Source organism: Carcharodon carcharias, chromosome 22 (assembly GCF_017639515.1).
Source record: "Carcharodon carcharias isolate sCarCar2 chromosome 22, sCarCar2.pri, whole genome shotgun sequence".
NCBI classification, from domain to species: domain Eukaryota; kingdom Metazoa; phylum Chordata; class Chondrichthyes; order Lamniformes; family Lamnidae; genus Carcharodon; species Carcharodon carcharias.
Genome location: NC_054488.1, coordinates 12,074,599 through 12,088,386, shown reverse-complemented (window position 1 = coordinate 12,088,386; position 13,788 = coordinate 12,074,599). Strand labels below are relative to the sequence as shown.

General features: G+C 44.8%; 1 protein-coding gene across 2 annotated transcripts in view; it reads left to right on the top strand.

Annotated features, from left to right (window-relative positions):
* Window positions 1-13,788, top strand: part of LOC121293614 (dynein heavy chain 9, axonemal-like) — a 530,687-nt gene that overhangs the window by 205,187 nt on the left and 311,712 nt on the right. The window lies entirely within an intron of this gene.

Below are 13,788 nucleotides of genomic sequence, written 5' to 3'. Positions count from 1 at the left end.
CTTAATTCTGGCGGAGGCACGAAGGTGGAAGGGTTCCAGTAGGCCACCAGCCCCCTGCCCTTCCTACCACCAGAAGGACCAGAACATTCCGCCCTATGTTAGCGAATCGTGGTTTTTTTAAACTCTTGGAGTTGGCCAGATGGACCAAAGTGGCCTTTTTTGGCTCTGACCACTTTGGTGACCAGGTGGCCGATTGGACCAGCATGGCGAACCCTCATTGTGTCATTCTACGGAGTGGTAGTGTGGAAATACATACATGTAGTTTTCAGCACTTAAGTTCAGGATCTGGGTAGTACCACAGTCTGCTATCCCCCAAGAAAGGGGGAAGAAAAACAGAGGCTGCTTTCTGGGTGGTTGGGATAGAGATCTGGGAGCAGGTGGTTGGCCGTCTATGTTTGGGATGGTACGTGTGGCAGGGAGACCCAGAAAAGCTTTAAAGGGAAGAAAATCTGCAGAAAGAACCTCAGCCTCAGCAAAAGTGAAGAATTTCAGCAACATATTATTGACAACTTCGGTGATGGAGGGAGAAGCAATTGTGAAACACTGTAGAGAGGCAGAGAAGTCCATACAAGTTTGCAGTGGGAGTTGGTGGTGAAAATCATCAGGAAAAGAATACCGTACACCGTTCCTTGTACTAAATCGAAGTTTAGGATTCTGTGCAGAAGTAGTTGAAAGCGCCATCAATGTGATGTATTCTTGTTCAAATCCTAAAAAAAAAATGATACAAATCACTTCGGTAAATTCACTTTATGATAAGTGCAGAATATCCACAAGTAAATTTATTTAAAAAATAATATTTAGCACTTGAACACTGTTAGATGAGTTAAATAAAGAACAGATTAGCCGTGATTTTGAGCGCTGTAATGTTGGACTGAGGCAATGGTAACCCCACAGCCACGGCGTGGAATGTGCTGCCAGCTCTATGTGGCACGTCGTTCTGGACTGGGCATTACCACGGGTATGCCTGAGTATGGTGAGAGGTTGTTTGTGATGTCAATCTGTTGTTCTTGCTGATTTGATGCACTTTTCACAAACGTGGTCTGTACTGGCCCACTGAACGCCTGTGCTAATCACTGTTGGCTGGGCATGCCCCTCAGCGACTTGGAGCAGCAGCATCCTTTGAAGGGCCAGGACTGCATCTTGCTTGTGAAGTGCTTCTGCCTCGCTAAAGATGTGGCAATGCAAGTGGAAGTGCCGTAGTTTGTGTTTGGAGGTTTTGTGGTGAGTTACCGCATGCATTCAGGGAAACCAGAGGATCTGGTGACCCAACTCTGCATGAGGATTGGGGCTGTAGTTTTCAGTGCGTCTGGATCTGCAACATGGCAAACAAATGGGTCAGAGGCTGCAGTGATGAGAGGCTCTGTGAAGAAGCAGGGGAGGGGGGCTCTGTACAGAAGGCATTACCAACCACAGGATCTCATGATCTTGGCCTGAGCTCCCACTGAAGCACTGAGAATACAGGGTGGCTTCTGCCTGTGCTGCAATGGAAGCTGGGGCATCAGCCACCGGACGCCACATTACGGGGTCCGCTAGTGATCTTATGGAGTTGGCCATCACTTCCACGGTGAAACCGATGGACTCCAAGCTCTACGAGATGCCCTCTGCCATGTTGGAGTCAAACTCCTCCATGCTCCATGACAGTGACAGGAGGTTGTCTGACAGGACTCCCAATGTAGCAAGCATCCTGGTGTGCATGCTGATCAGTACTCTCCCCGTCAAATTCCTCATCAGAGCCCCTCACAGCAAAACTCATCTGCAACTATGCCCTCTTATAAGCTTTGAAACAAACTATTCTTTCCTCTCTAGCCATACTGCAGCCCACTCATACCCGATAACTCAACCGCGTGGAGATGCTGACTCTATGCTCGCCTCCGAGGTATATGCAGTGCCAGTATCTGAGGTGGTGGCTGCGAGTTTCAGATCAAGTGACATTCTTCATCAGTGCTGTGCTGATACACTCTCTCTCTCCCTCTCTCTCTCTCTCCCTATCCTTTTCACTCTTTCTGGGGCTGCTGTGGCTGGACAGATGGCGCCTCTTGGGTATCCGAAAGAATAAAACCAGAAGGGGAGCATTGGGATGGGATGTAAAGGAAGAGGTTTGAGCTCACACCATCTGCAGCTTGCACATCACGCTAGTTATCAGGATGAGGGTGAGATGGGAATATGGCAGTAAAATCCTGAATATTCTGGCCGATGTTGGATGCTACAGGCTTTGCTGCAGCCAGATCCATGATGTGGAATGCCATCTCCTCTGCCGGGCTTGCACTGAAGGTTTGTCTGGCTCTGCCGGTTCTCTGCTTCTCCCTTCTATTTCATGCCACCTTGTCCTGCAAGTGCGAGGGCAGAGTATCAGCGATGAATTGCCCCGGATTGTGGAGTCTCTCCACTGAGGTTCATTCAATCCTTCACAGTCAACACTTTACCGTGAACTTATATCTGAGGCCAAGAGATGGGTGTTTAAACTGAGATTGATGGAGCGGTGGGTCGGAGATGTCTTGCGAAGGGACATTCACTGACTTTGAGCACCCAAGTGAGGTCATTGAACTTCTTCAGCCCTGCTGCCAGGTCCTCAGCACCAGACTCCATGCCTTGACCTCAGTGACTACTTACTCCCTCTCCTTTCAGAAGGCGTTCCTCAAGGGTCCCCCTGCCTCCTGCAGAAACTAACTTTCTCTCCTTCTGTCAGCCTCCATGACTAATGCATCCAGTGACAAATGTGAGTTCTCTTTCATCACATCACATTTGTCTCATCTGCACTGGCAGCACTGGAGTCCGAAGTGGACACCTTTTTTTAAGCGCAGCTTCTCTTTACGAGGGACAGACCTTCAGGAGCTGGGAGCTAGCTGCAACGCCTGTTGTACATGCACCAACCAGACAATTTTGTCCTCAACAGAAAGATCATTTAGCAAAGCAGTAAAAAAGTGGCAACAAATTCAGTGACCCCCACATCCCGTGAAAGAATATTAAAATAAATTGGATTCTTTTTTTTTTTAAACTGTTCCCATGGTTATTGCCCATATTACACACTAGATTTTCTCGTGTACGATCAGCCCACAGTTTCTAATGTTTCTACAGCTAGTGAGTCAGGAAGCTTTTCTTTATTCTCACATGAAGTTCACAACTTCCAGAGATTCAACAGCACCCAATAACCACATTTTAGCAGGTCATCCAAGCTGCCATCAGTATCTATTTTACTTTAGGTGGGGCTGCATTATAAATCCTAAATTGGAGAGGACCCCACCTCAAGGTTATGAATCTTAGTTTAAACACCCACCTCTTGGCCTCAGACTACATAGTGTTGACTGTGAAGAACTGAATGAACCTCAGTGGAGAGATTTTGCAGTCCAGGGCAATTCATTTCTTCCACCTCATTAGTCTCACAGCCCATTTGTATTACAGCAAAAATCAAAATACTGCAGATGCTGGAAATCTGAAATAAAAACAGAAAATGCTGGAAATACTCAGCAGGTCTGGCAGCATTTGGGGAGAGAGAAACAGGGTTAACACTTTGGTTGGATGACCTTTTGTTAGAACTGTTTCCATGGAGATTGGTCACATCTGACGGATGTCCATCAATCTGTTTCTCTCTTTAGTTTGTGTAAGTTCAGTAGTCTAATTAAAAGGTTGGTAAGGTAGCTGACTCAGCTGACTGTGCGATAGTTAGCTGTCAATCACTGAAGCCTGATTTGGGCCTGAATAGGTGTTGATTACTATTTGAAGCTTAACTAGTGTGAGTCATCTCAGCTCACCTCAGCTCTATTTCAGAAAGGGACTATTTAGAAGTCCCTACAGTGTGCTTGCACATGAACAGGCAATTTGGTGCACAGTGGGAAGTCAGAGCATAGGAGAAGAGGTGCCCTTTGCATTTTTTCTTTGCTATCCAATGTCTTAACTCTTCAGAAAGTGGTCTTGCATTGCTGCAGCAGTAGAGGCTACAAGGGAAAGGAATGACCGGTAAGTGGTGGGTAAGAACGGGTAAGTATTTCCTACTTTTATCGCTTATAGTTTAAGGTCTTTTTGTGGTTTATAGTTTGTATCTTCTGTAGTAACGAGGATCAGGAAAGAAGGGCCCTCGAGTAATTGATTTAAAAGGTTTAATTTAAAGGGATAAATCATGGCAGGAGAGCTCAAAGCCGTGGTGTGCTCCTCGTGCTCCATGTGGGAAGCCGGGAACATTTCTAGCGCCCGGGACCAGCATGTGTGCAGGAAGTGTGTCCAGCTGCAGCTCCTGGAAGCTCGGGTTTCAGAGCTGGAACGGTGGCTGGGGACACTGTGGAGCATCCGCGAGTCTGAGAGCATCGTGGACAGCACATTTAGAGAGGTGGCCACACCGCAGCTGAAGGGACTTGAGGAAGGAAGGGAATGGGTGACCACCAGGCAGTCCAAGAGAAACAGGCAGGTAGTTCAGGAGTCCCCTGAGGTCCTGCTTGCCAATCGGTATTCCATTTTGGAGACTGATGAGGGCGCTGGCTCCTCCAGGGAGTGCAGACAGAGCCAAGCTTCTGACACCACAAGCAGCCTGTCTGTACAGGAGGGGAGGAAGAGAGGAAGAGCAATAGTAATAGGGGATTCTACAGTCAGGGGAACAGACAGGCGCTACTGTGGCCGTTAGCATGTCTGCAGGATGGTGTGTTGCCTCCCTGGTGCCAGGGTCCAGGATGTCACTGAATGGCTGCAGGGCATCCTGAAGGGAGAGAGTGATAAGGCAGAGGTCATGGTACATGTTGGTACCAATGACATAGGTAAGAAGAGAGATGAGGTTTTGCATCAAGAATTCAGGGAGTTACACAGTAGACTAAAAAGAAGGACCTCTTGGGTTGTAATCTCTGGATTACTGCCAGTGCCATGTGCACAGAAATAAGAGAATAGCGCAGGTGAATACGTGGTTTAAGAGTTGGTGCAGGAGGGAGGGTTTTAGATTCCTGGATCACTGGGACTGTTACTAGGGAAGGTGGGACTTGTACAAGTGGGATGGTCTACATCTGAACCAGAGTGGGACTAGCATCCTTGCGGGCGGGTTTACTAGTGCTGTTAGGAGGAGTTTAAACTAATTCGACAGGGGGAGGGGACACAGAATGTTAGCAGAATATGGACACATCATATGCAATAAAACAATCAAGTCAGAGGGAGTACAGCTGCATTAAGTTTCAAGGGAGTAATGTAAGGCTGGATGGCCTCTACTTTAATGCCAGGAGTATTACAAGTAAAACAGATGAGTCAAGGGTGAGGATTGACATGTGGAATTGTGATATAGTAGCCATCACTGAGATGTGGTTGAGGGAGGAACAGGATTGGCAGCTCAACTTTCCAGGATATAGAATCTTCAGGCGAGACAGGGGAGAGGGTAAAAGAGGAGGAGGCATTGCATTATTAGTTAAGGAGTCAGTTACTGCAGTAAGAAGAGCTGATATCTTGGAGGGGGCATTGAATGAAGCTTTGTGGGTAGAGTTTAGGAATAAAAAAGGGGCAGCAACATTGTTAGGTGTTTATTATAGACCCCCAGATAGTCAGCGGGAAATTGAGAAGCAAATATGTGCACAATTTGCAGAGGTGTGTAAAAACAATAACAATAGGGTAATTATATTAGATGATTTCAACTTTCCCAATATTAATTGGGATAGGCATAGTGTTAAGGGCTTGGATGGAGTGGATTCCTTGAAATGTGTACAGGAGAACTTTTTAGGTCAATATGTAGAGGGTCCAACAAGGGAGGAGTGCTGGACCTAATTCTGGGGAATGAAGCCGGACAGGTGGTTGGGGAGCATTGCAGTGATAGCGACCACAGCATGGTACAATTTAAGCTTGTTATGGACAAAGAAATAGGCAAGTTGCAAAAAAATGTTTTAGATTGGGGAGAGTGGATTTTAGTAAAATAAAGCTGGCATAGATTACAAAAGTAGGGAGGTCATGTTGGAGTTATATAGAACCTTGGTGAGGCCACAGCTGGAGTACTGTGTGCAGTTCTGGTCACCACATTGTAGGAAGGATGTGATTGCACTGGAGGGGTTGCAGAGGAGATTCACCAGGATGTTGCCTGTGATGAAACATTTAAGTTATGAAGAGAGGTTGGATAGACTTGGGTTGTTTTCGTTGGAGCAGTGAAGACTGAGGGATGACCTGATCGAGGTGTGCAGATTATGAGGGGCATGGACAGGGTAGATAAGGAACAGCTGTTCCCCTTAGTGGAAAGGTCAGTCATGAGGGGATATATGTTCAAAGTAAGGGGCAGGAGGTTTAGGGGGGATGTGAGGAAAAACTTTTTTACCCAGAAGGTGGTGACGGCCTACAATGCGCTGCCTGGGAGGGTGGTGGAGGTGGGTTGCCTCATATCCTTTAAAAAGTACCTGGATGAGCACTTGGCACATCATAACATTCAAGGCTATGGGCCAATTGCTGGTAAATGGGATTAGGTAGGTCAGATGTTTCTCGTGTGTCGGTGCAGACTTGATGGGCTGAAGAGCCCCTTCTACAATGTGTGATTCTGTGAAATGCTACCTGACCTCCTGAGTACTTCCAGCATTTACTGTTTTTACACCATTTGTATTCTACTGTTGTAATGTAAACAATGTTGAAGCAAACAATAAATCAGCACAGACATCGTTAGAGGTGTTGAGACTGCCACAATATAAGCTGGCACTGATTGCATGGGCTGCCCTCTGGTACTGTTCAAAAGTATGCTGAGAACATGACCTGTTGGTAAACACTGGCAATGCTTCTGAATCTATTTCTATAGACATCATTCATTGGAGAATTATATAGTGCTTCATCACATCCCAAAAAAGCTTCTAACCATTGGATTTTTGAAGTCATTGTCATTGGTTAGCAGATGTGGCAACTAGTTTGTGCGTAGCAAGATCACACACACACACACACACACACACACATACGCACACATACATGCGCACGCACAGACAAGCACACATACATGTGTGCACACAGACACACAGATGCACACACACAGACACACACATGCGCACACACATACACATGCACACGCACAGACACATGCACATGCACAGACACACGTATACACACACACACACATACATACACACACATATACATGCACGCATGCACACGCACACACTCACACACACACATACCACATTAGTGAATGGCCAATTACTGTTTTTGGTTTGGTTAGGATGTCAGGAGAACCTGTTGCTGTTCTCTTAATTGTGTAGTGCAATCATTTAACATTCACCAGATTGATGGTCCCTTGGTTTCCTGTCTAATTCAAAAGAAGAGATAATTCAGGCTGAAGTGCCACCTTAGATTACATGCTCAAGTACATATCGGAATTTAAAAAAAAATGTCGAGGATGTAGATGTTAATTGTGTTTAATTAAGGGCAGGTAGAGGGCATAACTGGGCATTCACTTGTGCATTATAAGTAGACATTAAGTTGTGGGTGTGGGCTGGACTAGCACGTGCCTGCTTGTAATCTGTAACTGTGCAAATAAATGCTTATAGAAGTGCACAAATATAGGCTTCAGTTCTATCCTTCACCAACTGGATTTCTCAAAAATAACAGGGGGTATCATTGGCAAGCCAGTAGTTATTGCCCATCCCTAGTTGCCCTTGAGAAAGTGGTGGTGAGCTGACTTCTTGAATTGCTTTGACCCACAGTTCTGATTGGGTGTTTCAATGTTTTGACCCAACAGTGATGAAGGAATGAATGTATGTGTGAATTGGGATGGTATGTGACTTGGAGGCGAACTTAATTGGAAGCCTTCATGTTCCTGTGAACCTGCTGCCCTTGTTCTTCTAGATGGTGGAAGCCATGAGTTTGAACTAAGTTAACACTAACAAAGCCATCTCCATAACATAGTGAGTAAATGGCTTCTCTGTTTCTCCCTTAGGGTGATATAAATCCATGTGGTTGAAATTCACATTTAAGGAAACCTTTCACTGTGACTGAGCTGGTTCCACATTACAGGAGAAAATGTCCCTGCTTCCTTTTTTTTATTCATTCATGGGATGTGAGCGTCGCTGACTAGGCCAGTGTTTATTGCCTATCCCTAATTGCCCTTAATTCCTATTCATGGCAAAACCATTAAACGTCACTTTTTTCAAAGTACTTAAGATTCCACTACATATAGTGAATCGCAGACATTTTCCCCCAATCAAGCCCTAAGTAATTACTCTCACTAACTATCTGATTCCAGCTAGTCAAAACTGTGCAAACAGGAACTAGGATAGTAAAATACTATCAGGTTACATGTTTAGATAGTTAATAAAGGCTGTCATTAGTTTGTGTTGCTGTCAGTCCATTAGAGAAGCCTCTGATTGTAAGTTCCATTTTGTGGTGAATCAGAAGCACTTTAAAATGAATTATCAAGCTATTCCTGTGTCCTGTTCTGGAACAAACCCAAAGCACTTCCATTTATTATTCCCTTTAGTTATTTGTGAAGGTTCCCTGGCTGTAATGATATAAGGTCCTTGTGCTTTTATAACTTGGATAACAGTGGTTTGTCTGGAACAAAATGACGAAAATTGCCCTTGATTTAATTTTTATTTCATTTGACAGCAAATCAGAAGCAACTTGAAGTAGTAATGACCAAGTATAATTTTGACACTTAAAGTTAAAAAAATTAATTGCCTTCCACTTATCACGCTGTTCTTTTGAAAGTGGTCACTGAGTTGTCACGTATGTGAATTGATAGATTACATAAATTAGTCAAAGTGGCTGGCATTGTCACTAATAGACAGTGAAAGTGAGTTGCACAATGATTTGAGGCAGTCAATCACTGACAGGAATCTTGTATCAGTAATATGTTTTAGAGCATGAATTCAAAGTGCAGTAAAAACAAACTGATAAATTGAGCAGAGGAGTGTGCAACTTGTTTTATCATGTCTCAGGCTTTTCAAAGGCAGCATTCAAAGTTGCGTTAGGGGATTAACTGTGGGCTGGGCAAAATCTTTAATTCCAATTTATATGCCAGTGATGAAAGTCTAAATGAGACATTTAAATGTAAACTGACACCATAAGAGAAAACGAAGAAATGAAAGACATCACATGTGTGAATAGTGAAAGGGGTGGGGATAAGTGGGTAGACAGGGGGACATGAAAAACTAGCATAACAGAACAGAACTGGCTTCTGTAGCTTTGTGGGTGCAGACCACTTCGATAGCACGGTGATTTGAGGAGGGTTCCTCACCCCAAACGTCAACCCACTCCTATCCCTGCACATCCTTGGAAGCATACATTACCAGCGCTTTCAGCTGGAAAGAAAGTGGGAGCTGTAAAGTCAAATCATTATGAAGGCCAGAGGCTTGGAAACTGACTAGTAGGAAGATAAGGGGCCATTTCTCAAGGTTGTATTGAGTGTTGCGGAATGGCATTGAACTATTTCTGATTATGACCAAAACCAGCACTAGTTAAATTCTAGTTGCCTCCAAAAAGGGGTCGATTTATAAATTGAGTGTAAAAGTGAACCACTGGCATGGGTGTAGGTGGTCACCATCTTTGTCGTTCGCCACATGGGGTCTGTTCTGTTTGGGCGTGTCTTAAACACCTGCGTATCTTTACAACACAGCTTGCACCCAGTTATAAGGTACCGGTAAGGAAAACATCCATTTGTGGGGAGAAAAGTCGAGGCTGACTACTAATGTGAGTGTAGCATGTCTAGGCTGAAAAGGGTGGAGGGTCAACTTCTACACCAAGTATATGCAAAACCATGATTATTGTGGCTGAAAAAATGGGGTTGACTTATATGCTGGGTTGACTTATATGCCATGATCTACGGTAAAGATTTCATGAATCTTTGTATCCTTCAGTCTCTACAATTTATTCCTTAACTTAGCAGCAGATGAGTACATGTCACCAGCACCTTTAACAAGAAAGTCTAATCGTTTTGCACTTTTAAGGGCTGGGTAAAAGTGAGCAAGCTGTTTGGTAAATACAATAATTGAAGACTTTTGTTCTAACCTATGGTGACCTGTTTACACCAGACCATAAATAAAGAATAAAATGTAATTAATTCAGGCTACCATTTCAGAAAGATTGGTCAATATGAGGATGTGCTCTACAACAGACATCTTGCTACTGTAGAGGCTACCTCACTACCACCTCTCTGACTCCTCCATCGACTTCAGATTGTCAGACTGCTTGTCGGACATGGAGTACTGGATGAACAGAAATCTGCTCCAACTAAATATCTGGAACTTCGAAGCCATTGTTTTTGGTTCCGCCACAGGCTCCGCTCCTCATTTTCTCCATGGCAGTGGTCTGAGGCTGAACCAGATGGTTTGCAATATTGGTGTCATATTTGACACAGAGATGAACTTCTGATCACATGCCTGTGACATCAACAGACTACCTATTTCGATCTCCATAACATCACCCAGGTTGGACATACCTCTGCTCATCTGCTGAAATGCTCATTCATGCTTTTGTTACCTCTGGGCTTGGTAATTCAAGTGCACTCCTGGCTGACCATCCATGTTCTACCTTTGGTAAACTTGGGCAGCAGAGCTTTGAATGACCTCGTGTCCTCTTCACACCAACTTTATTGACTCATTACCCCCGTGCTTGCCCAATGACATTGGTCCTCGATTATGCAATGTTTCCATTCTAAATTCTTCATTTTTAAATCCCTGCAGGACCTCACCCCTCCCCATCTCGGTAATCTCATCCGGCTCCAGAACTGTGATATTCTGCACTCCTCTATTTCTGACTTGTTGAGCATCCCCAATTTTAATTGCTCCACCATTGGTGGCCAAGCCTTCAGCTGCCCATGCTCTCAGCTCTGGAATCCCCTCCCTGAATCTCTTGTCCCTCCTTTAAGACACTCCTTAAAAACCACCTCTTTGACTAGGTCTGCCTCAGTATCTCCTTATGTGGCTCAGTGTCAAATTTCAATTTAAACACTCTTGTGGAATGCCTTGGAGCATTTATTGTGTTAAAGGTGCTTTAGAAATGCAAGTTGTTGTTGTTGAGGAAAAATGGTAACTTACAGACTTAGATCCAAATTATTTCTGTATTCCTTTCAAAAAGATATGTCTGCAGGCAGAAATCACAAGCTGATAAAGAATACTGTTCATTCTTTCCCATAATGCAGCTGCAAAATTAAATGTTGTTTTGTGCTGTGGCTTTGGGCCTGTTTGAAACTACAATCATATATAATGGTTACTTCAGAGAAGGAGGCTAGTCAGCTTGTTGTGTCTGTGCTAAAATTAACTCCCTATAAAAGCTACTCAGCCAGTCCCACACCCCTGCCTTTTCCCCTGGCAAAATATTTCCCCTCGGATAAGTATCTAATACCCTTTTGGAGGCACGATTGAAGCTGCCTCACCATATACTCAGGCAGGGCAATCCAGATTCTAACCACTCGCTGCATAAGTCAAGTTTTTCCTCATGTAGCTGCTGCTTATTTTGATAATCACCTCGAATTTGGTCTCCTCTGGTTCTTGGTCGTTCCACCTATGGGAGCAATTCCTCCCTATCCACTCAGTCCAGAACCCTCCTGAATACCTCTATCAATGCCCCTCTCAACCTTTTTTGTTAAGGAGAACAATCCTAGCTTCTCCAATCTATTGAAATAACTGAAGTCCCTCATCCCTGGAACCATTCTCGTAAATCTTTGAAATCAAATGATTGTGCTGCTCTGCATAAAAATAACTGCTTAGCAATTAGGATGTAATCATTGTTAAACATGGCAGGTATGGAGGACTTGGTCATGGAACAAGATGGTGCACTCTACTTTCACTGACCTGACTTTAAAACTAATTCATACTCCTGCACCCTATATGAGACAAGTTTAACCAGCATTAATTCAGTTTCTTGTAGGTACAGGTCCATAGCACAAAGTAGGCTGGACTTTAAACCTACAGTAATTGGGTCCATGTTACAACAGGAGGAATATTTTTAGCTAGTGCACATAGTAGAACCTTTCTACTGGTACAGTTATGATGTGCACCTCTGAGATTCAGGTTCAGGGGTGTTCTTAAAATAAAGGGTATTTGCCCAAATGTGGGAGGTGGTCTATAACAGAGGGGGTTCCTGCTCGGAGTGCTATCTGGCGCACTGAGAAATGTGTGTATGTGGCGGGTGGGAATAGGACGAAAGTTTCCTGTGAAGTCAGTTGTGTCAAAAGAGCCTCGAGGTGATGTCTGGGTGGGCTCCCACCACCTGTGGAACTGTACTCCATCATGCTTCAGTGGAAGAAGCAGTGAGTGGACAACATCTGAGTGAAAATAGGGAGAAGACGGAAGGAATCTTCCTGAGTATTGGGATTGAAAAAAAAAAAGTGGATTTAAAATCTGTAACTTTTGAGTTAAAGTTAAAGAAGGATTATTCCCATTCTAGGAGGGAAGTGAACTTGAAGAGCTTAGTGCTTTTGCAACTCAATTGATATCATTGTACATTGATAAAATACAATTTCAAAGCCCATATTCATAGCTTCTCTGCAGTGAGCATCTCAGTTTGAGAGAAATGCTTCTGGATAAATAGCAATTATGAACTGGTCACATTCACTCCTGCACCATTCCTTTTCAGAGTAAGATGCCTATCTGTTAAATGGCTTAGAGAGTGTGCATCACGATCGAGGAATCACAGAAGATAACATTTTTCTTAAACCATGTCCAGTGATGTGTCCTGTTTCACAGGGTTGGGAGAGTTAAGAATAATTAGTTGCACAGCCTGGGCACGGGTATTAATCACTCCTACATACTGTTCACTATTGTCAATAAACTCCCAAGAATGTCTCCCTGCCTATGGCTTCTTGTTCTGATAAGCAGTGTTCATGTCACTTGGATGTGAAACTTTTCTGCACAAGATAAAGGCGGGTGTCTCAGTCGAGGGCCTCTTCCCTTTGCTCTGTGCAGCCTTCAGGCCAAATTGATGGTCCGGCCTCACACTCTCTGGACACATTACTGATGCCTGTCCCTTGACGGTGTTTGTCATTGCTGCCAGAATGTAGTGGGCAGGTGCCACAGAGTTCCATCATTCTACCTGTGCGCCCTCGGCATCTCTTCAGAATCTGTGACCTGTGATGCTGTGAAGGACTCAGGTGCTGAAGGCGGACAAAGGATCAGATGATTCTCAAATTTTGTCTCTGTGATACGACCCTGATCACAGAGTGCAAGCGAGCTGCCCTCGGCCAAATGGGAGTCATATATTCTCAGGGATATGTGAAGATCAATGGAGTGTCCTCACTGCATGTCGTCATCCTCCTCCTTTAATCCAATTAGTGCCTCCACTGCATCTCCATGACATGAGCATTCTCACAGAGGGTATTCACACTGCCATAAGCCAGACTGGAGTCAAAGATTCACAGATGCGATGTGGCAACCTATGGGGTCACCTCACTGCATGTTGTCATCATCCTCTGCAAATCTAGCAGCTAAGGGGGCCTCCCAAGTATGCCTGCCTCGTCTAGCCAGTGTGAGAGCTTCATGCCTGTCATCGTCGCCTCTGAGGACCTCCTGACCCTCATCTCTGACTGCGTCATCCTCATTGGAGGAGACATCCAGCTCCTCAATCTCCTCAGCCAGCTCGTCTTCCCGTTGGAGTGTCAGATTGTAAAGGACTCAGCAGACGACGATGCGTGACACCCTCTGTGGACTATATTACTGGTCTCCACCAGACCAGCCCATGGACCAGAACCTCGTCTTCAGCACCCCGATGGTCTGCTCCACCAAGTTGCGAGCTGCAGCATGAGCCTCATTATACCCTCGCTCTGCTGCAGTCTGAGGCCACCGCACGGGTGTCATCAGCCACGTCCTCTGCAGGTAGCCCTTGTCCCTGAGGAGCCATCCCAAAGCTTCTCTGGACCCTGGAAGACTC